The following is a 24515-nucleotide window of genomic DNA, read 5'->3' as shown; positions in this document are numbered from 1 at the left end:
GATTTTCCTCCGCTGTAATATCCACCAAGTTCTTCAAAATATTTCCAATCACAACATCCATCTTCGCCAGTCAATTGCTCTTCTCTCCAACCTGCACTTTCTCCTCTACAACCTGTCAAAGATGGGCTGTAGGAACACGGTATATATAGGTTTTCAGTAGCCAATCCTGTTCAAAAGCCCACCAAGGGGCTGGATTTTTAAAAACCGGATCCGGCGTATCCGTCGAAAACCGGTTGAAACGGATGAGACTGATCCGTTTTTTGGTCGGATACGCATGACGGATCCAGCAGAAAACCGGATCCGGCACATCCGGTTTTACATAACATTTGCCGGATCCGGCGCTCCAGCATGACACCGGATTGCGCCTGACGGCGAAAAACTGATGTGTGAAAGTAGCCTTAGTCAATAAGAAGCTAAATTGGAGTGCCCAGTGTCAGGCAGCTGCCACCAAAGCAAATAGGGTCATGGGATGCATTAGAAGAGGTCTGGGGACACGAGATGAAAACATAATTCTCCCTCTGTACAAATCACTCGTCAGACCACACTTGGAGTATTGTGTGCAATTTTGGACGCCGGTGCTCAAGAAAGACATTACTGAACTTTAAAGGGTTCAAAGGCGGGCTACTAAAATGATAAATTGAATTGGTTCACTACAATACCCAGAAAGGTTATCAAAATTAGGTCTATTTACTCTAGAAAAGAGAAGACTTAGGAGAGACCTAATATATATGTACAAGTATATCAGAGGGCAATACAGAGATCTCTCAAAAGAACTGTTTGTACCAAGGACTGTAAAAAGAACAAGGGGGCATTCTCTTCGTTTGGAGGAAAGACAATTTCTGCACCAACATAGAAGAGGGCTCTTCACGGTAAGAGCAGTGAGGCTCTGGAATTCTCTTCCTGAGGAAGTGGTGATGGCCAACTCACTGAATGAATTTAAGAAAGGAATGGATGCTTTTCTTGTGAGTAACAGTATAGAAGGTTACGAATAACATAATATTATAGGTAGATGGATGACCCAGCTTAGGGGATTTTTTTCCCTATGGAGAAAATTGGCTCCTACTCTGTGGGTTTTTTGCCTTCCCCAGGATCAACAATGCAGAACAGCTGCACTAAAAATAGGCTGAAGTAGATGGACATAAGGTCTTCCTTCAGCCATTAAAACTATGTTACTATGTTATGTTACTCACATACACACACACACACACACGTACTCACATACACACACACGTACGTACTCACATACACACACGTACACACAAACACACATACTCACATATACACACACAAACACATACTCACATATACACACTCACATACACACACACGTACTCACATACACACACACGTACTCACATACACACACACGTACTCACATATACACACGTACTCACATATACACACACACATACTCACATATACACACAAACACGTACTCACATATACACACGTACTCACATATACACACACGTACTCACATACACACACACGTACTCACATACACACACACGTACTCACATATACACACACATACACACACACGTACTCACATATACACACATACATATACACACACATACTCACATATACACACATAAACACACACATACTCAAATACACATGTACTAACATACACACACGTACTCACATATGCAAAACGTACTCACATATACACACACGTACTCACATATGCACACACACATACTCACACACATGAACTCACATACACACACGTACTCACACATACATACACACACACGTACTCACATACTGTATGCACACACACGTACTCACATATACACACACACATACTCACATACACACACACGTACTCACATATACACATAGGTACTCACATATACACACAGGTACTCACATATACACACACGTACTCACATTTACACACACGTACTCACATATACACACACGTACATGTACTCACATACATACACACACATGTACTCACATAAACACACACACACGTACTCACATATACACACACATGTACTCACACGTACTCACATACACACACACGTACTCACACACACACACACATGTACTCACATACATACACACACACATGTACTCACATAAACACACACACGTACTCACATATACACACATGTACTCACACGTATTCACATACACACACACGTACTCACATACATACACACGTATTCACATACACACACGTTCTCACACACACACGTACTCACATACACACACACACGTACTGACATACACACACGTACACACACACACACGTACTCACATACACTCACACGTACTCACATATACACACACGTACTCACATACACACACACGTTCTCACATACACACACACGTACACACACACATGTACTCACGTCTCCAGCACAGGCCGCAAACCACCCTCTTTCCTGCCGGCTGGGACTGCACGGAGGTGGGTGGGCAGGCAGCTGCGGGATACACACACATACACACACACATGTACGTACACACACATGTACTCACACACATACACACACACGTACTCACATACACACATACTCACATACACACACATGTACTCACATACACACACGTACTCACATACACACACGTACACACACACGTACTCACATACATACACACACATACACATACACATGTACTCACATATACACACACATGCACTCACATATACACACACACGTACTCACATATACACACACGTACTCATATACACACACGTACTCACATACACACACACGTACTCACATACACACACACGTACTCACCTACACACACACGTACTCACATACACACGTACTCACATACACACACTCGTTTTCACATACACACACACGTACACACACACACGTACTCACATCTCCAGCACAGGCCGCAAACCACCCTCTTTCCTGCCGGCTGTGACTGCAAGGAGGTGGGTGTGCAGGCAGGTGCGGGACACACACACACATGTACGTACACACACACATGTACTCACACACACACGTACTCACATACACACGTACTCACATACACACACGTACTCACATACACACACAGGTACTCACATGCGCACACACACGTACTCACACTCACATACACACACAAGTACTCACATACACACACACACGTACTCACATATACACATACACATGTACTCACATATACACACATGTACTCACATACACACACACGTGCTCACATACACACACATACTCACATACACACACATACACACACATACTTACTCACATACACACACATATTCACATACATACACACGTACTCACATACACACACACGTATGTACAAACACACACACACGTGTACGTACACACACACTCACACACACATGTACTCACACACACACTCACACACTCACATACACACGTACACACATACTCATATATACACACACGTACTCACATACACACACGTACTCACATACATACACACACATACTCACATATACACATACACATGTACTCACATACACACACAAGTACTCACATATATACACACACACGTACTCACATACACACACACGTACTCACATATACACACACGTACTCACATATACACACATGTACTCACATATATACTCACACACATACTCACATACACACGTACTAACATACACACACTCGTACTCACATACACGTACTCACATGCACACACACACGTACTCACTGACTCTGGTAAGGTCGATTCCTGATAGACCCATCCCCCCTCCTAATAAAGATCACAACAACCATTCTTGGGTGTAAACAGCCACAGCAGCCAATTTATTGATAATTTTATACTTAAGAGATACTTGGTGAGGTCCTCGAAGCTGAAAAGGGGGTTTGGTAGTTCACCATTCCAGGGCATTGTCCCTTCCCTCCCAAACTTACTTCTGGCCACGAGGCCCTGGAAGCACCAATAATCCGAGGGAGAGGTTGCCCTCCTGCCAATGTGATCCCGTCATTCCACCACCGGGTATCACCCAAACTCCTAGTATTGTGACCCCGACACTCAGTCGCCGGGCGTCCCCCAATGTTCCATTAATGTGAATCCGACGTTCCACCGCCGGGTATCACCCAATCTCTCCAGACCACCACCACAACCCCATCCAATGAAGGAGATCTTTTCCGGTTCTGACCTCCTGGCTTGGCTATCGTTACTTCATTACAGTTTGTCCCTATTGTACCGTCTATTGCCCGTTCTGGTTTACTGATCTATTGCTACGTCCTGACTATCCATTCTGCCTAACCCTTTGGTACTGTCCTGCTATCTTGTGATTTGACCCTAGCTTGATCTGGTTTCTGTCTCTGTCTATGCCCCTTGGTAACATTGTCCTGTAGTTACCTTTCTAGGAGTTTTCCCCAGCTCCTAGCTCTCTGGAGTTTAGACCACGCCCTCAGCAGTCACATGCTTCAGGTCCTGTGAGCCTGGAGCATGCATCGTCACCACTGCTGCCCCATTCCACATTTATCTTTATGCACAGTTTTGTACTCAGGATATGCGTACTGGCTCAGTGAGCAGGTGCAGTGCGGTGTTCCTGACTAAAAGTTCCTGGAAGAGCCAAACGGAAAGAAACGGGATTAAGGATTTCCAAAATCTTATAAGGTCCAATGAACCTTGGATTGAATTTTGGAGACGCCACTTTCATAGGAATATTTTTTGAGGACAACCAAACCATGTCACCCACTTTAAACCGGGGACCAATGGTCCTAAGTCCGGTTGGCATACCGTTGGGTCTTCTCCTGAGAGTGAGACAACTTATCCACTACTTGATCCCAAATCTACTGCATTCTCTCTACCACAGAATCCACAGCTGGTCAGGCTGAAGCCTCCACCTGCCCTGAAGAAAATCGAGGATGAAACCCAAATTGCAGAAAAAAGGAGACATCAAAGTGGCAGAACTAGCCCTATTATTTAGAGCAAATTCAGCCAAGAGCAAAAATGAGACCCAGTCATCTTGATCATCAGATATAAAACATCTCAAATAGGTTTCCAAAGTCAGGTTTGTTCTCTCAGTCTGCCCATTGGTCTGAGGGTGAAACGCAGAGGAGAAAGATAACTGAATTTCCAGTTTAGAACAAAAAGCACTCCAAAATCTGGAAACAAACTGGACTCCTCTGTCAGACACAATGTTCTCAGGAATACCGTGCAAACGAACCATCTGTTGTAAAAACAAGGGCATCAACTCAGAAGAAGATGGCAACTTCGGGAGTGGTACAAGATGGACCATCTTAGAAAATCTATCACAGATCACCCAGATAACCATCATTCTCTGAGAGACAGGGAGGTCAGAAATAAAATCCATTGAGATATGGTTCCATGGCCTCCTGGGCACCGGCAGGGGCATTAACAAATCACTAGAACTATAACAGGGTTGGGACCGAGAACAAGTCCCACAGGACTGCGCAAAATTCCTGACATCACGAGATAAAGCAGGCCACCAAAAAGACCGATTCACCAAATCTTTGGTACCAAAAATACCAGGATGACCAGCTAACGCGGAGCAATGAATTTCAGACTTTACTCTTCTCCTCCACTGGTCAGAGACATACAATTTCCCCATAGGGCATCATTCAGGTTTGTCCTCCTGAAATTCCTCCAGGGCAAGTCTCAAATCGGGTGAAATGGCGGAAAGAACCACACACTCATTTAGAATGGTAGTAGGCTTGGTCACATCAAGAGAATCCGCAAAGAAACTCCTAGAGAGGGCATCCGCCTTAACATTCTTTGTGCCCGGAAGAAAGGAGACCACAAAATTAAAACGCGTGCAAAACCAGGCCCACCTAGCCTGTCTAGGATTCAGTCGCTTTGCTGATTCGAGATAGATCAAGTTCTTGTGGTCGGTGAGGACCACAACTTGATGTCTGGCTCCCTCCAACCAATGTCTCCACTCTTCAAATGCCCACTTCATAGCCAACAATTCCCGATTTCCCACATCATAGTTGCGTTCAGATGGGGAAAATTTTTGAGAAAAGAAGGCACAGGGATTCATCATAGAGGTTACCGGATCTCTTTGAGACAAAATGGCTCCTGCACCTATCTCAGAAGCATCTATCTCCACCTGAAATGGGAGTGAAACATCAGGTTGCCGTAAGATAGGAGCAGCAGTTAATCTCCGCTTAAGCTCCTGAAACGCCGAGACTGCCTCTGGAGACCAATTCACCACATCAGCGCCCTTTTTGGTCAAATCCATCTGTGGTTTAACAATACCAGAAAAATTACTTATGAATTTATGGTAGAAATTAGCAAAACCCAAAAACTTCTGGAGAGCCTTCAAGGAAGTGGGCTGAACCCAATCATACATGGCCTGGACGTTGGCGGGGTCCATTTCAATAGCAGATGGGGACAAAATGAATCCCAAATACGAAATCTTTTGTATGCTAAAGTTCCCTTAACGTACAGAGCATTTTCTCTCAAAATCCGGAACACAGTCCGAACATGTTCCACATGAGAATCCCAATCACTGGAAAAAAAATCAAAATATCGTCCAAATAAGCGATCAAAAACTTATCCACAAAGTCCCGGAAAATATCGTTCATGAAAGATTGGAAGATGGAAGGGGCATTAGTGAGCCCAAAAGGCATCACTAGGTACTCAAAATGTCCCTCCGGAGTTTTAAACGCTGTCTTCCATTCATCACCGTGCTTGATGCGAATAAGATTATACGCCCCCTAAGGTCTAGCTTGGTAAACCAACTAGCACCTTTCACTCTGGAAAATAAATCAGAAATCAGGGGTAACGGATACTGATATTTAACAGTGATTTTATTAAGGAGACAATAGTCCATAAATGGCCTTAATGAGCCATCTTTCTTGGCCACAAAAAAACCCCCAGCACCTAAAGGTGAACAGGACGGTCTGATATGACCCTTCTCCAATGACTCCTTGATATAAGATCACACAGCATCATGTTCAGGTACAGATAAGTTGAAAAGCCGACCCTTGGGAAATTTACAACAGGGCACTAACTCAATCGCGCCATCATAACTCCTATGAGGAGGCAAAGACGCAGACTTACTCGCACTAAATACATCAGAAAAATCAGCCAAATAGTCAGGAACATCATGAGACTGGGGAGAGGTGGAGAAAACAGGAGTGTCACCAAGAACACATTGACAACCCCAACTAACCCCAGACACAGATTTCCAATCCAGAACAGGATTATGGGTCTGCAACCAAGGAAAACGAAGTACAATAATGTCATGTAAATTATGCAACACCAAAAATGTACAATTCTCTTGGTGGTCCGGGGCTACCTGCGCTATCACCTGGGTCCAAAACTGGGGTTTATTCCCAAAGGGGTAGCATTAATACCCCTTAAAGGAATAGGAGTCCGCAGGGGTACCATGGGAAAACCACAAATGTTTGGCAAAGTCAAAATCCATCAGGTTCAGGGCTGCTCCTGAATCAACTAAAGCCTTAGCAGAAAATGAAGATAATGAGCAGATCAAGGAAATGGCCAAAAGGAATTTAGGCTGTATACTTCCCACAGCAAATGAGTGAGCAAAACGTTTTTCCCGCTTAGGGCAGACAGAAATAGTATGAGAGGCGTCCCCACAAAAGAAGCATATAACTTATTACGCCTTCTAAACTCTTGACGTTGCGTCCTAGACAAAACCCTATCACATTGCATGGTTCTCAGAATTTTGTTTGAAAGGCAGCACCGCCTCTCGCATAGTTTTACGTTCATGTAAACGTCAATCAATTTGAATGCCTAATGACATAGAATCGTTAAGACCAGAGGGGACAGGAAATCCCACCATAACATCTTTTACGGTTTCTGCCAGACCATTACGAAAAAGAGCTGCTAGGGCATCATCGTTCTGTTTAGTAACATAGTAACATAGTTAATAAGGTTGAAGGAAGACTTTAAGTCCATCTAGTTCAACCCATATCCTATCCTAACTTGCCCTAACATGTTGATCTAGAGGAAGGCAAAAAAAACCCATGTGGCAAACAGTAAGCTTCACATTGGGAAAAAAATTCCTTCCCGACTCCACATACGGCAATCAGACTAGCTCCCTGGATCAACGCAATATTAAGGAAACTAGTGTATATAACCTGTAATGTTATACTTTTCAAGAAAGGCATCCAGTCCCTTCTTAAATTTTAGTAGGGAATCACTCATTACAACATCATATGGCAGAAAATTCCAAAGTCTCATTGCTCTTACAGTAAAGAATCCGCGTCTGTGATTACGCTTAAACCTTCTTTCCTCCAGGCGTAGAGGATGCCCCCTTGTCCCCGTCACAGGTCTAAGAGTAAAAAGATCATTAGAAAGGTCTTTGTACTGTCCCCGCATATATTTATACATTGTAATAAGATCACCCCTAAGCCTTCGATTTTCCAAACTAAATAACCCCAAGTGTAATAACCTGTCTTGGTATTGCAGACCCCCCAGTTCCCTAATAACTTTGGTCGCTCTTCTCTGTACCCGCTCCAGTTCAGCTATGTCTTTCTTATACACCGGAGACCAGAACTGTACGCAGTATTCTAAGTGTGGTCGCACTAATGACTTATACAGTTGTGGCCAAAAGTATTGACACCCCTGCAATTCTGTCAGATAATACTCAGTTTCTTCCTGAAAATGATTGCAAACACAAATTCTTTTGTATTATTATCTTCATTTAATTTGTCTTAAATGAAAAAAACACAAAAGAGAATGAAGCAAAAAGCAAAACATTGATCATTTCACACAAAACTCCAAAAATGGGCCAGACAAAAGTATTGGCACCCTCAGCCTAATACTTGGTTGCACAACCTTTAGCCAAAATAACTGCGACCAACCGCTTCCGGTAACCATCAATGAGTTTCTTACAATGCTCTGCTGGAATTTTAGACCATTCTTCTTTGGCAAACTGCTCCAGGTCCCTGATATTTGAAGGGTGCCTTCTCCAAACTGCCATTTTTAGATCTCTCCACAGGTGTTCTATGGGATTCAGGTCTGGACTCATTGCTGGCCACCTTAGAAGTCTCCAGTGCTTTCTCTCAAACCATTTTCTAGTGCTTTTTGAAGTGTGTTTTGGGTCATTGTCCTGCTGGAAGACACATGACCTCTGAGGGAGACCCAGCTTTCTCACGCTGGGCCCTACATTATGCTGAAAAATTTGTTGGTAGTCTTCAGACTTAATAATGTCATGCACACTGTCAAGCAGTCCAGTGCCAGAGGCAGCAAAGCAACCCCAAAACATCAGGGAACCTCCATCATGTTTGACTGTAGGGACCGTGTTCTTTTCTTTGAATGCCTCTTTTTTACTCCTGTAAACTCTATGTTGATGCCTTTGCCCAAAAAGCTCTACTTTTGTCTCATCTGACCAGAGAACATTCTTCCAAGACGTTTTAGGCTTTTTCAGATAAGTTTTGGCAAACTCCAGCCTGGCCTTTTTATGTCTCGGGGTAAGAAGTGGGGTCTTCCTGGGTCTCCTATCATACAGTCCCTTTTCATTCAGACGCCGACGGATAGTACGGGTTGACACTGTTGTACCCTCGGACTGCAGGGCAGCTTGAACTTGTTTGGATGTTAGTCGAGGTTCTTTATCCAACATACGCACAATCTTGCTTTGAAATCTCTTGTCAATTTTTCTTTTCCGTCCACATCTAGGGAGGTTAGCCACAGTGCCATGGGCTTTAAACTTCTTGATGACACTGCGCACGGTAGACACAGGAACATTCAGGTCTTTGGAGATGGACTTGTAGCCTTGAGATTGCTCATGCTTCCTCACAATTTGGTTTCTCAAGTCCCCAGACAGTTCTTTGGTCTTCTTTCTTTTCTCCATGCTCAATGTGGTACACACAAGGACACAGGACAGAGGTTGACTCAACTTTAATCCATGTCAACTGGCTGCAAGTGTGATTTAGTTATTGCCAACACCTGTTAGGTGCCACAGGTAAGTTACAGGTGCTGTTAATTACACAAATTAGAGAAGCATCACATGATTTTTGGAACAGTGCCAATACTTTTGTCCACCCTCTTTTTTATGTTTGGTGTGGAATTATATCCAATTTGGCTTTAGGACAATTCTTTTTGTGTTTTTTCATTTAAGACAAATTAAATGAAGATAATAATACCAAAGAAATTGTGTTTGCAATCATTTTCGGGAAGAAACTGAGTATTATCTGACAGAATTGCAGGGGTGTCAATACTTTTGGCCACAACTGTATAGAGGTAAAATTATGTTCTCCTCATGAGCATCTATGCCTCTTTTAATGCATCCCATTATTTTATTTGCCTTTGCAGCAGCTGCCTGACACTGGCCACTAAATGTGAGTTTGTCGTCCACCCATACACCCAGGTCTTTTTCAGTGACAGTTTTGCCCAGTGTTTTACAATTAAGCACATAATTATACATCTTGTTTTCTCTACCCAAGTGCATGACCTTACATTTATCCCCATTAAAGCTCATTTGCCATTTATCAGCCCAATCCTCCTGTAATATAAAATTGTCCTCCTCTGTATTGATTACCCTGCAGCGTTTAGTGTCATCTGCAAATATTGAAATTCTACTCTCTATGCCCCCTACAAGGTCATTAATAAATATGTTAAAAAGAAGCGGGCCCGATACTGACCTCTGTGGTACCCCACTGCTAACCATGAGCCAGTCCGAGTGTGCTCCATTAATAACGACCCTTTGTTTTCTATCCCTGAGCCATCTCTTAACCCACTTACACATACAGTGGGGAAAAAAAGTATTTAGTCAGTCAGCAATAGTGCAAGTTCCACCACTTAAAAAGATGAGAGGCGTCTGTAATTTACATCATAGGTAGACCTCAACTATGGGAGACAAACTGAGAAAAAAAAATCCAGAAAATCACATTGTCTGGTTTTTTTTTTCATTTTATTTGCATATTATGGTGGAAAATAAGTATTTGGTCAGAAACAAAATTTCATCTCAATACTTTGTGATATATCCTTTGTTGGCAATGACAGAGGTCAAACGTTTTCTGTAAGTCTTCACAAGGTTGCCACACACTGTTGTTGGTATGTTGGCCCATTCCTCCATGCAGATCTCCTCTAGAGCAGTGATGTTTTTGGCTTTTCGCTTGGCAACACGGACTTTCAACTCCCTCCAAAGGTTTTCTATAGGGTTGAGATCTGGAGACTGGCTAGGCCATTCCAGGACCTTGAAATGCTTCTTACGAAGCCACTCCTTCGTTGCCCTGGTGGTGTGCTTTGGATCATTGTCATGTTGAAAGACCCAGCCACGTTTCATCTTCAATGCCCTTGCTGATGGAAGGAGGTTTGCACTCAAAATCTCACGATACATGGCCCCATTCATTCTTTCATGTACCCGGATCAGTCGTCCTGGCCCCTTTGCAGAGAAACAGCCCCAAAGCATGATGTTTCCACCACCATGCTTTACAGTAGGTATGGTGTTTGATGGATGCAACTCAGTATTCTTTTTCCTCCAAACACGACAAGTTGTGTTTCTACCAAACAGTTCCAGTTTGGTTTCATCAGACCATAGGACATTCTCCCAAAACTCCTCTGGATCATCCAAATGCTCTCTAGCAAACTTCAGACGGGCCCGGACATGTACAGGCTTAAGCAGTGGGACACGTCTGGCACTACAGGATCTGAGTCCATGGTGGCGTAGTGTGTTACTTATCGTAGGCCTTGTTACATTGGTCCCAGCTCTCTGCAGTTCATTCACTAGGTCCCCCCGCGTGGTTCTGGGATTTTTGCTCACCGTTCTTGTGATCATTCTGACCCCACGGGGTGGGATTTTGCGTGGAGCACCAGATCGAGGGAGATTATCAGTGGTCTTGTATGTCTTCCATTTTCTAATTATTGCTCCCACAGTTGATTTCTTCACTCCAAGCTGGTTGGCTATTGCAGATTCAGTCTTCCCAGCCTGGTGCAGGGCTACAATTTTGTTTCTGGTGTCCTTTGACAGCTCTTTGGTCTTCACCATAGTGGAGTTTGGAGTCAGACTGTTTGAGGGTGTGCACAGGTGTCTTTTTATACTGATAACAAGTTTAAACAGGTGCCATTACTACAGGTAATGAGTGGAGGAAAGAGGAGACTCTTAAAGAAGAAGTTACAGGTCTGTGAGAGCCAGAAATCTTGATTGCTTGTTTCTGACCAAATACTTATTTTCCACCATAATATGCAAATAAAATGAAAAAAAAACAGACAATGTGATTTTCTGGATTTTTTTTTCTCAGTTTGTCTCCCATAGTTGAGGTCTACCTATGATGTAAATTACAGACGCCTCTCATCTTTTTAAGTGGTGGAACTTGCACTATTGCTGACTGACTAAATACTTTTTTTCCCCCACTGTATTTTCCCCTATCCCCATTGTTCTCATTTTATGTATCAACCTTTTGTGTGGCACCGTATCAAAAGCTTTTGAAAAGTCCATGTACACCACATCCACTGCATTCCCTTGGTCCAGACCGGAACTTACCTCTTCATAAAAGCTTATCAGATTTGTCTGACAGGAACGGTCCCTTGTAAACCCATGTTGATATTGGGTCATGTGGTTATTCTTCTTCAGATACTCCAGTATAGTATCTCTTAGAAAACCCTGAAGGATTTTACCCACAGCTGAGGTTAAACTTACTGGCCTATAATTTCCAAGTTCAGTTTTCATCCCCCTTTTTGAATATTGGCACCACATTTGCTATACGCCAGTCCTGTGTTATAGACCCTGTTATTATGGAATCTTTAAAGATTAAAAATAATGGTCTATCTATGACTGTACTTAATTCCTGCAGTACTCGGGGGTGTATCCCATCCGGGCCCGGGGATTTGTCAATTTTAGTGATTTTTAGATGCTGCCGTACTTCCTGCCGGCGTAAGCAGGTGACATTTAATGGAGAATTTTTATCACTGATCATGTTATCCGTCATGAGATTTTCTTGTGTAAATACTGTTGAAAAAAAGTAAATTAGCATATTGGCTTTTTCCTCATCCTCATCCACCATTTCGCCCAGACTATTTTTAAAGGGGCCAACAATATCATTTTTTAGTTTCTTACTATTTATGTAGTTAAAGAATATTTTGGGATTATTTTTACTTTCTCTGGCAATGAGTCTCTCTGTCTCAATCTTTGCTATCTTGATTTGCTTTTTACAGAATTTATTAAATTTTCTGTATTTATTTAATGCCTCACTACTACCTACTTGCTTTAATTCTCTAAATGCTTTATTTTTGTCCCTTATTGCGCCCCTTACAGCTCTATTTAGCCATAGTGGTTTCCTCCTATTTCTAGCATGTTTATTCCCATACGGTATGTATTGTGCACAGGTCCTATTCAGGATGCTAATAAACGTCTCCCATTTTCTTTGTGTATTTTTATGTCTCAGGATATCGTCCCAGTTAATTGCACCAAGATCATCTCTCATCCGTTGGAAATTTGCTTTCCTGAAATTTAGCGTCCTTGTAACCCCTCTACTACACATCTTATTAAAGGATACATGAAAACTTATTATTTTGTGATCACTATTACCCAAGTGAGCCTCAACCCTTATATTTGATATGTGGTCTGGCCTGTTTGTTAATCTTAGGTCTAGCAGTGCCCCCCTCTTGTTGGGTCCTGATCCAGTTGTGAAAGGTATACCATGCACTAAGGCCTAATAATTACTTCCTATCAACGTCAAATTCAAACAAAAGAAAGGGGAAGTACAGTTAGGTCCATATATATTTGGACAGAGACAACATTGTTCTAATTTTGGTTCTAGACATTACCACAATGAATTTTAAACAAAACAATTCAGATGCAGTTGAAGTTCAGACTTTCAGCTTTCATTTTAGGGTATCCACATTAAAATTGGATGAAGGGTTTAGGAGTTTCAGCAACAACAAAATAGAGACTATTAAAAAAATGTTTTCTTTGTGGCAGCCTACTCTCAGTTAGCCCTTTGTCTGTCAACCAACTTAGACAGATGTTTACAAATTTGGGAATAATTTTATTCATCTTTATTTTTGAGTTGCGCACAGTTACCTAAGATAAGACATATGATGCCTTTGTAACCGCATATTAAATGAGGATGTATACCTAGTGCACTTTGGGTCGCCCACGCTGGCTTCACCCAGGGCTGTGGGGTACTCGGTACTGGGCAGGTGTCAGGGGGATGATGTGTCACAGCAGCGGTGACCCGGTCCGTGGCCCTGGGCCCCAATATCAATGGCGGTGGTGTTTGGTTGTAATATAAAGTTTGTGACGCCACCCGTGGTATTTGGCAAGTGAGGTGTTAGCCAATGTTGCATGCAGATCCTCTGGGGCTGATGGTCTGTCGCAGCTTAGATGGTGTAGCTCCCCACAGGTGAAGCTGTAACCCCAGGGCAGTGTATAAGTGATGGGCACAGGGATGTAGCAGTGCCGACAGGTTAGGAAGCAGACACAACACAGCGGGGTGCAATTTCTGTACCTTTACTTGGTAACTGCAGTCCAGGGTCCTGATCACAGATGGTATTGGAGCAGGCTAGCCTGGAAGCAACTCAGGGATTCTCTCTCTCAGATGGGCTGTGCAGTCTCCCTAATAGCGCTGTGTGTGTGTGAAGCACTCCAGTCCTTAGTTACTCTGAAGTTCCTCCTGTCAAATGTTCCTAGACTTCCACTTGCACGGCAGACAGCTGTAGCCTCTCTCTCTGGGACTCCTCTCACTCTCCGAATCCCTGTCTCTCTATCCGTTTTTCTGTTGTGCCTCAAGTCTTCTAGCGGAGCAGGGCATCTACAGCCTCCTACTCCTCAGGTATCTGTGGCAGCGCCGTTAGCACCCGTACCACCGTGGAGACCCGACTCCAGTTCTGTGCGCTCTCAAGCTGAGGGAGCTTGCCTGCTGCAGCTCAACCTCCAGCTTTGCATTCCCCGTCTGCACACTTCACCCTCCGCAGACTAACTGAACTTACTTCCTCCTGGCCCTCAGGGATCACTCCTCCCCTCAATCCTGGGTCAGAGCTCCCCCTGCTGGTCAGGAGGGGAACTGTGCTGTATGCATGGATTGACTGTGAGAGAGACCCATCATTGCCTCCAAGCCTGGCATTACCCTCCCCTGGAGGAAGGCAAAGCCAGTGTGGCGACCGTACTCCTGGGGGCGCCACATTCCCCCCTAGTGAAAGTCAGCACTCCTGGGCTGAACAAAAGAAAACATAGATAACATATAAACATTTGAGCAACAATATTTGTACAAGATTTGAAAAAGGAAAAAAATGTACAAAAACCAAGTGTTTCCAAAAATGGTCCTATGATGGTAAGTCCAGCATCAATGTCTATGGTCCATTCCTGGCAAATGGTAAATTATTTATAAATAAAGTTTTTGACCACACACAAGTCCTGTGGTTCAGTGTCCATAAAAATCAAAGGGAACTCTTACAGGTTACCTGTAGGCACAAAAGCTTGAAAACAGTTACATATTTACATTTCAACAGTTTCATCATTCACATTTACTTTATATGCGGTATCTAACTGGCGGTATTCCCTGTGTGGTACGTGTAGATCTACGTAACACTGGTGCTGTAGTGTGTGAGGTACTGGGTACACTACTAGGGATTCTACATGGCACAGGGATATGTGATAGTCTACTGACACTTGGACTCCCCAGGGGTACAACAGGTTCACCACTGGCAGGGCAAGGGTTCTCTGGCTCCACTGCTGGTGTGGCTTCTGCTACCTGATTCTCCTGATCTTCTCGAGTCACGTCCTCCTGTGCTTCCACTTGAGGGAATAACAACACTGGTACCACTATTGCATCATTAATTCTAGTCCAATTCGCAGGGAACTCCCCAAGCACTGTGCTGACCTTCTCTTCCGCCTCTATCGGTTGGAGGTTATCGGATTCTTCTTTTCTCTCTTTTAACTGGTCAGGGCACAACTTCAAATTGTCCCTGGATACCGCTGCTGAGGTCTTCTCCATCTTTACTAACAAGGCATACTTTAGCATTATCAAAGTTTGAGGGCAGAATGGTGTAAGGTTCAGCCTCCCATTGATCATCCAGCTTGTGCAACCTCCTCTTCCTTTTGAGGACTACTTCTCCCGGCGAAAAGGGGACAGCAGGTGCATTCTGATTGTAAAGCTTCTCCTGCCTTTGCCTTGCCTGGGCCAGACTCTTCTCCACACACTCCTGTACCCTTCTGTACTGCTGCTGCCTCTCCTTGTCCCAGTCAGTATCTGGCGACGTGGCCTCCGGCGTGAGGACTCCCATGTCCAAATCCACAGGCAGCCTACCCGGTCTTGCGCTCATCAGGTATGCTGGAGTACAGTTGGTAGAGTTCACTGGAATATGGTTGTAGAGGTCTTCCAGATCTGGCAACTTCTCAGGCCACAGATTCCTCTCCTCCAAGGGCAGCGTCTTCAGCAGGTCAATCACTACCTGGTTCATCTTCTCGCACATGCCATTGGTCTGTGGGTGATAAGGTGTTGTCTGGATCTTCTTACAACCATACAAGTTGCAGAACTCATGGAACACTTCCGCCTCAAAAGCTGGACCTTGATCTGTGAGTACTCTTTCAGGATACCCATGTGGCCTACAGAAGTGCTGTTGGAAAGCTTTGGCTGCTGTCCTGGCAGTTAGATCTTTGACGGGTACAACTACCAGGAATCTTGAGTAGTGGTCCACAATGGTGAGAGCATAGCTGTAGCCCGACCGGCTTGGAACCAGCTTCACATGGTCCAGGGCTACCAACTCGAGGGGCTGTTTGATAATGATTGGTTGCAGGGGAGCTCTCTGGCTGTCTCAATCCTTTCTGCACAGGTTACATCGTCCACACTCCCGGCACCACCTCTCAATGGCTTTCCTCATACCAGCCCAGTAGAACCTCTCTCGGAGCAATGCTTCCAACTTCTTCCATCCGAAGTGTCCAGCTCCTTGCTGGTATGCTTCCAGGACCATTGATGCCTCTCTCTTCGGGACTATTACCTGCCAGACCAGCTCATGTGTGCAGGCATTGATACTCCTCCGACACAGCTTCCCTTCGTAGATAAAAAGCCGGCCTCTCTCCTTCCACAGCTGCTGGGTTTCTTCAGGAGCATCCGACTCCGGACGCGAGTCAGCTCGTATCAACAGCTCTTTCACCAGGTGGACTGCTGGGTCACTATCTTGCGTTTCTGCCCAGTCATGATGGGGCAAAGGATTCAGGGTGACCTCCTTCAAGCCAGACCGTCTGTCTCTCACTCCTTGAGCACGTTGGGCCACCAGTGGCCTGTGGAAGGGAGGCAGTTCGATCTCCTCCAGAGCCTCAGGGTCTTCTCCTGCATCTGGTAGGTTTGGCATCCTGGACAGCGCATCAGCATTGGCATTCTTGTGCCCCGCTCGGTACTTGATAGTGAACTCGTAATTGGACAGCCGAGCCATCCATCGCTGCTCCAGGGCACCTAGCTTTGCAATATCCAAGTGGGTCAACGGATTGTTATCCGTGAAGATTGTAAACTTGGCAGAGGCTAGGTAGTGCTTCAATCTTTCGGTGACAGCCCAGACTATAGCAAGGAACTCCAACTTGAAAGAACTGTAGTTATCAGGGTTTCTTTCGGTGGGATGCAACTTCCTGCTGGCGTAGGAGATCACTCTTTCTCTTCCATTCTGTACCTGAGACAGTACCGCTCCTAGTCCCACATTGCTGGCATCTGTGTACAGCACAAAGGGTTTCTCATAGTCTGGGTAGGCCAACACTTTGTCAATGGTGAGAGACATTTTCAATCGGGTGAAGGACCTCTCTAACTCTTCAGTCCATTCAATGGTGGAATTCTTCTGCTTGTTCTTCTTGGACTGCCCCACCAAAAGGTTTTGCATAGGGGTAGCTATTTCAGTAAAGCCCTTGATGAATCTTTGGTAATAGCCTACCAGTCCAAGGCATTGGCGTACCTCATGGAGGTTGCTGGGCTTCGGCCAGTCCCGGATGACTGTGATCTTGTCCGGATCTGGTGCCACACCTTCTGCACTGACCACATGACCGAGGTATTGTACCTTGGGCTTCAGGAGGTGGCATTTGGAGGGCTTCACCTTCAAGCCAAAATTGGACAAAGCTTCAAACACTTCAGCCATGTGTTCCAGATGCTCTTCATAGGTTTGGGAGAACACGATGACATCATCCAGGTACAGCAGGACCGTTTCAAAGTTCATGTGTCCCAGGCAGCACTCCATCAGCCGTTGAAATGTCCCTGGAGCAGTGCAGAGCCCAAATGGCATATAATTGAACGCACAGAGACCCATTGGAGTGGTAAATGCGGTTTTCTCTTTATCCGCCTCTGCCACGGGAACCTGCCAATACCCACTGGAAAGATCCAAGGTGGAAAAGTAATTAGCAGTTTTAAGTGCAGCTAAGGATTCCTCAATCCTAGGTAATGGGTAGGCATCTTTATGTGTAATGCTATTAATCTTTCTGTAATCAACACACATTCTCATGGTACCATCCTTTTTCTTTACAAACACAATGGGAGCTGCCCAGGGGCTACAACTGTCTCTGATAACCCCAGCCTCCTTCATCTCCCTCAACATACTCTTAGCACACTGGTACTGTGTTGGGGGTATTGGTCTGTACCTCTCCTTTATGGGTGGATGGTCTCCTATGGGGATATGATGTTGGACCCCTTTTGCCTGCCCAAAATCTAGTGGGTGTTTGCTGAATACCCGCTCATACTCTTGTGTCACTCTGTAGACCCCATTTCTCTGGTATGAAGGTGTAGAGTCAGTTCCCACCTGCAGTTGCTGGCACCACTCCTCTGGCTGTTTCACAGAACCATTGTCCTCCACCTGATCAGATGAGACCAAAGGCTCTGCTGCCTGCAAAGAGTTGTTGTTAACGGTGAGTAGCTTAGCAACTGTGGCGTACCGAGGTATTGTGGCTTCCTCTTCCCCGCAATTCAGAAGATGTACAGGTACTCTCCCTTTTTTTACATCAACCACCCCTCTGGCTGTCAGGACAGTGGGCCTACTTTCGGAGTATACTGGTTCTACCAATGCCTGGTAATCTCTCCCTCTAAGACCTATGGCTGCCCGACACCATACCAACATTTCACATCTGGGGGGTATTGCAATGGGGAAGGCATCACTCACTCTGATGCTGCCAATCTCGCCACCAGCGAGTTCCACTTGTTGCCTTTGCATCAGGGCTCGGATCTCCTTCTGCAGGACTCTTTGTTCTCCGGAACCAGCAGTTTCAGCCACCTGTTGCAACAAGACAATAACCTCGGACAGACAGTTTTCAATTACATTGGTACCAAGAGTCATCATAGGGTTAAATTCACGTCTATCAATATCAACAACTATCAGACCTTGAGACTTTAATTCCACCCTCCCCACTTTGACAGTAATCTCCTTACATCCAATCTGCGGTAAGGTCTGACCATTACTAGCAACTACTGTCAGTTCATCAGTGGGACCACGGTTGAGTTCGGATTCAGCCCAATGCCTTTTGTAAAGAGTATAGGGCATGGTGGTCACCTGGGAGCCAGTGTCCAGCAAAGTGTTCATGGGGATACCATCAATCACCACAGGAAGGATTGGTCTCCCTCCCACGTACTTGGCTCTCCAGTTCCTTGGGCCTGGGGATCCTACTCCTGGGGGTTGGCCCTCTGCCCCAGGGGTTGCTCGTTTAAAGGACAGTACCTGGCAAGATAACCTGCCTTGTGACAGCGACGACAGATGGGACGTCCGTCCTGGTCATAGCGATCGTTGGTCCATCCTCGAAGTGGTGGGGCTCTCCTTCTCCGGAGCCACGGGACATCCTCTGGACTGGAAGCAAGCTGGATCTTGTGAGGACATCTGTAGGGACTGCATGGTTTTAGTGAGTGCAGCCATTCCTTTGGTCAACTCCTGGACCTGTAGACGCAGCTCCTCAGTGGGGTCCTTGTCCAAAGTCTGTGCATCGGCCTCCACAGGGATGGAAGGAAAAGACGTCACCTCCTGATGATAGGTGATCGCCGGGCGTCTAGGGGGCGCTGGACGGCTGTCAGTGGATTCCTGCAGTACCCGGATAACCCTGTCTTTGAATTCAGCAAAGTCCAGATCAGGGTTTTGCAGGGTTATTATACGCAACTGTCCTCGGTGGGTACTGGACAAGAGGCCTTCAAAGAACTGCTCCTTCAACAGTTTATCTTCTTCCTTTACGCTGTCAGGATCAACTTGCTTGACTGCTCGCAGCGCCTCCTGCAGGTTGAGAGCATAGTCCCTGATACTGTCCTGTGCCCTCTGCTTGCAGCCAAAGAACCTCATCTTGATCTCAGCGGCAGTACGGGTGTCAAAAGTGCTCTTCAGCTTGGCCAGGACCTTTGCAACAGTCTCTTTATCCGTGTCCTGCCAGGCATTCCCTTCTCTCAGCGCTGCACCCGTGAGCTGTCCAATCAGGATATTTACTTTCTGGCTTTCAGACAGGGGGTAAACTTTAAACAAGCTGCACAGTCTCTCTTTAAACTCACTCAGGGTGTGTGACTCACCCGAGTACTGCGGTAGCCAGGCCTCTCCCGATATGTAGGGCATCGACAGCGGCATGATGGGAACCACTGCGGTGGGTGCACCTCCTGGCGGGACCGCAGGGTTGGCGGTGGCGTCCGCCGCTGCGTCGGCTTGTGGCGCGGACATCTTCTCCCCCCTAGTGAACCTTAGCAAGGGCCGGGGGGTTGTAGGAGCTCACCGGCGGCCGCTTCGTAGGCCCGATCCTCCGGGCTGTAGGCCTCAGCTCCTCCTCCTCTCGCATGCTCTTCTCTCTTCCCGCACGGCACTTCACCGCTTTGCGCTCTGTGGCAGGCTCCGCCCATGAAGGCCTGCCCCTTTCCTTCCCGCGCGCGCCAAGCAGCGCGGCAATGGCGGCAACTGGCGCCAAATTCACACAGTTCACAATCACAGTCTATGGCACACAGGACCCGGGGATACCGGGCTCCGTAATCCTGTTCGTGACGCCAAAATTGGGTCGCCCCCGCTGGCTTCACCCAGGGCTGTGGGGTACTCGGTACCGGGCGGGTGTCAGGGGGATGATGTGTCACAGCAGCGGTGACCCGGTCCGTGGCCCTGGGCCCCAATATCAATGGCGGTGGTGTTTGGTTGTAAAATAAAGTTCGTGACACCACCCGTGGTATTTGGCAAGTGAGGTGTTAGCCAACGCTGCATGCAGATCCTCTGGGGCTGATGGTGTGTCGCACCTTAGATGGTGTAGCTCCCCACAGGTGAAGCTGTAACACCAGGGCAGTGTATAAGTGATGGGCACAGGGATGTAGTAGTGCCGACAGGTTAGGAAGCAGACACAACACAGCGGGGTGCAATTTCTGTACCTTTACTTGGTAACTGCAGTCCAGGGTCCTGATCACAGATGGTATTGGAGCAGGCTAGCCTGGAAGCAACTCAGGGATTCTCTCTCTCAGATGGGCTGTGCAGTCTCCCTAATAGCGCTGTGTGTGAAGCACTCCAGTCCTTAGTTACTCTGAAGTTCCTCCTGTCAAATGTTCCTAGACTTCCACTTGCACGGCAGACAGCTGTAGCCTCTCTCTCTGGGACTCCTCTCACTCTCCGAATCCCCGTCTCTCTATCCGTTTTTCTGTTGTGCCTCAAGTCTTCTAGGGGAGCAGGGCATCTACAGCCTCCTACTCCTCGGGTATCTGTGGCAGAGCCGTTAGTACCCGTACCACCGTGGAGACCCGACTCCAGTTCTGTGCGCTCTCAAGCTGAGGGAGCTCGCCTGCTGCAGCTCAACCTCCAGCTTCGCATTCCCCGTCTGCACACTTCACCCTCTGCAGACTAACTGAACTTACTTCCTCCTGGCCCTCAGGGATCACTCCTCCCCTCAATCCTGGGTCAGAGCTCCCCCTGCTGGTCAGGAGGGGAACTGTGTTGTATGCATGGATTGACTGTGAGAGAGACCCATCATTGCCTCCAAGCCTGGCATTACCCTCCCCTGGAGGAAGGCAAAGCCAGTGTGGCGACCGTACTCCTGGAGGCGCCACACACTTTACTATTGTACTTTTTTCCCAAAGTCTTGTTCTGAGTGAACTATCGCTGGTAGCTATTTTTTGTACCATGTACCTCTATTTTGTGACTTTTACAATGAGTATTAATTCTATTAATTACCAAATAAATTGTTGGTTTTAACAAAATAAAATGTCTATTCTATTCATATGGTATATACTTCCCCCTTCTTTTGTTTGCAGTTGTGAAAGGTAATTGTCTCTCCTAGTTGTCAAAAACCCATTACCTTTGCTGGAACTGCAAGTTTCGGTTCCCCCAATGTATTTCAGGGTAGTTGACGTCCCCCATAATAATGACTTCTCCTTGAGTCGCTGCTTCATCTATTTGCTTGATGAGGATATTCTCTGTTGTTTCCATTATTTTTGGAGACTTATAACAAACCCCTATCAGTAATTTATTATTTTTTCCCCCTCTCCTTATCTCTACCCACAGGGACTCTACATTAAGGACCGGCCACTTTCGGAATTTTTGGCAATATAACGCTGCCTCTTCCTGACCCTGGTTCAATGCAAATAAAGTTTTCTCAGCTTGATCAGTAACATTAGGTTCATCATACAACAACCCCAGAGCTTGAAAAAACGCATCCACATTAGCCATAATAGGATCCCCAGGTGTCAGAGAAAAAGCCCAGTCTTGAGGGTCGCCGGTCAACAGTGAGATGACAATTTTAACCTGCTGCACCGAGTTCCCTGAGGAATTAGATTTCAAGGCAAAAAACAGTTTACAATTATTCTTAAAGTTCAAAAATTTAGACCGATCCCCAGAAAATACATCAGGAATAGGGGACTTTTGATTCTACAGCAGACAATTGAGCAAGATAGGCAGAAATTCCCCGAACTTCAGCAGTGAGCTGCTCAACACGATTGGACAATTGCTTAGTCTCCATTAAAGGAAAAATCCTCCTACGGCCCCAAGAGAAAAAGAGGAAAAAGTATATAAAAAATTCTGACACTTTTTTTTTTTTTTTTTTTTACAATTTTTCCCTTCTTTAGAGTACCCTAGAATCTACAGTTTTGGCTGGTGATTCTGTTATGATTAGGTCACTGAGGAGGACAGCCGGGGAATAAGCTAGGCAACCAGAACACCAGAAAGGTTGGTAACTTAGCGGATTGCAGACCCCTAAAACTAACAACACAACTAGAATTAGCCGTGGGACGTACCTACGATGCCCTAGACGCCTCGACACAGCCAAAGAATTAACTAAGCCTAAAGCAAGAAAGGGGAAAGCTAAACTGCCCCGGAGTAGAACCCCCAAAGTAATAGCCCCAAAACATATTGCCGGTGAGACAAAATGAAGCACAAACACAGGCAGAAAATAGAGTAAGCATATGATGGGGCCCAAACTGTCTAGATAGAACAGGACAGGAAAGATACTGTCTGCAATCACGCAGAAAATCCTAAGAAAAATCCAACACGTCTGATATGCAAAAATACTGAGGCCACACGACCTCTCCCCCCACTAGCTCAGAATTCTGGTGTGAACTGGAAGCAAAACAAAATATACTGATATAACAGGGGACTAGCAATACTGAACAGACTCACATAAGCTGTGGGATAAGGAACGGGGTCCAGCACATGTCCCAGCAGGGAACAATGCTGAACCCACGCAGCAAAGCAGAAAGCAGAGAAAGGCAAAAACTGGATCAAATGCAAAAAGATTCCAGCAAACAAATAACTTATCTGAACGATGCAGGACCAAGCAGGGAGCAAGCGGACTTCAAAATGCACAGGACGAAAACCAAATCACCAGCAACAACTGAGGGAAGCCTGCTCACTTAAATCTTCCCAGTCTGTAACACCTGACCTCCAATCATCCTCTTCAGGTGATCGACTTCCGTCAACTCGACCAGCTCCATTACCTGCAGCAACCACCAGAGGGAGCCTAAACTCAGAAGTCAGGTCACAAATGTTCACAACACATGGCGCATTGTGCTGCTGGAAAAAAATAGTCCTCAGAGTTGGGGAACATTGCCTAAGCAGAAGGAATCAATTGTTTTTCCAGGTTAACCTTGTATGCGGTTTGATTCATACATCCTTCGCAAAGATTGACCTGCCCAATTCCAGCCTTGCTGAAGCATTCCCAGAACATCACCAATCCTCCACCAAATTTCACAGTGGGTGCAAGACACTGTGGCTTGTACGCCTCTCCAGGTCTTCATCTAACCATTAGATGACCAGGTGTTGGGCAAAACTGAAAATTAGACTCATCAGAGAAAATTACCTTACTCCAGTCCTCTATGATCTAATCCTTATGGTCTTTGGCAAACTTTAGCCTGGCTCTCCTTTGCTTCTCATTGATGAAAGGCTTTTTTCTAGCTTTACATGACTTGAGCCCTGCCTCTAGGAGCCAGTTACGAACTGTTCTTGCAGTGCACTTCACCCCAGCTGCCATTTGCCATTCCTTTTGTAGGTCACTTGATGTCATCCTGCATTTGCGGAGTCATTCAATTAAATGACAGTCATCCCGATCAGTGGAGAGTCGTTTTCACCCTCTGCCAGACCGTAGCTTTGTTGTCCCCAATGTCTGATGCTTAACTTCGTTGTAATGGACTGCCGTCTTAGAAATTTTAAGGATGGAGGCAACATGATGCTCACTGTATCCCTGTGCTGGTAAAGCCAGAACTGAGCCCTTCTTTTCCTCACTCAAG

The 24515-nt window shown here is 45.7% G+C and overlaps 1 protein-coding gene across 1 annotated transcript in view; it reads left to right on the top strand.

The window, feature by feature from the left end:
- Nucleotides 1-24515, top strand: part of SLC22A2 (solute carrier family 22 member 2) — a 267564-nt gene that overhangs the window by 236779 nt on the left and 6270 nt on the right. The gene's annotated exons all lie outside the window — the stretch shown is intronic.

Source organism: Dendrobates tinctorius, unplaced genomic scaffold (genome assembly GCF_039654945.1).
Source record: "Dendrobates tinctorius isolate UK_male_01 unplaced genomic scaffold, ASM3965494v1 ptg000250l, whole genome shotgun sequence".
NCBI lineage: Eukaryota > Metazoa > Chordata > Amphibia > Anura > Dendrobatidae > Dendrobates > Dendrobates tinctorius.
The sequence above is the reverse complement of the archived record's forward strand: the minus strand, read 5'-3'. Positions and strand labels throughout refer to the sequence as shown.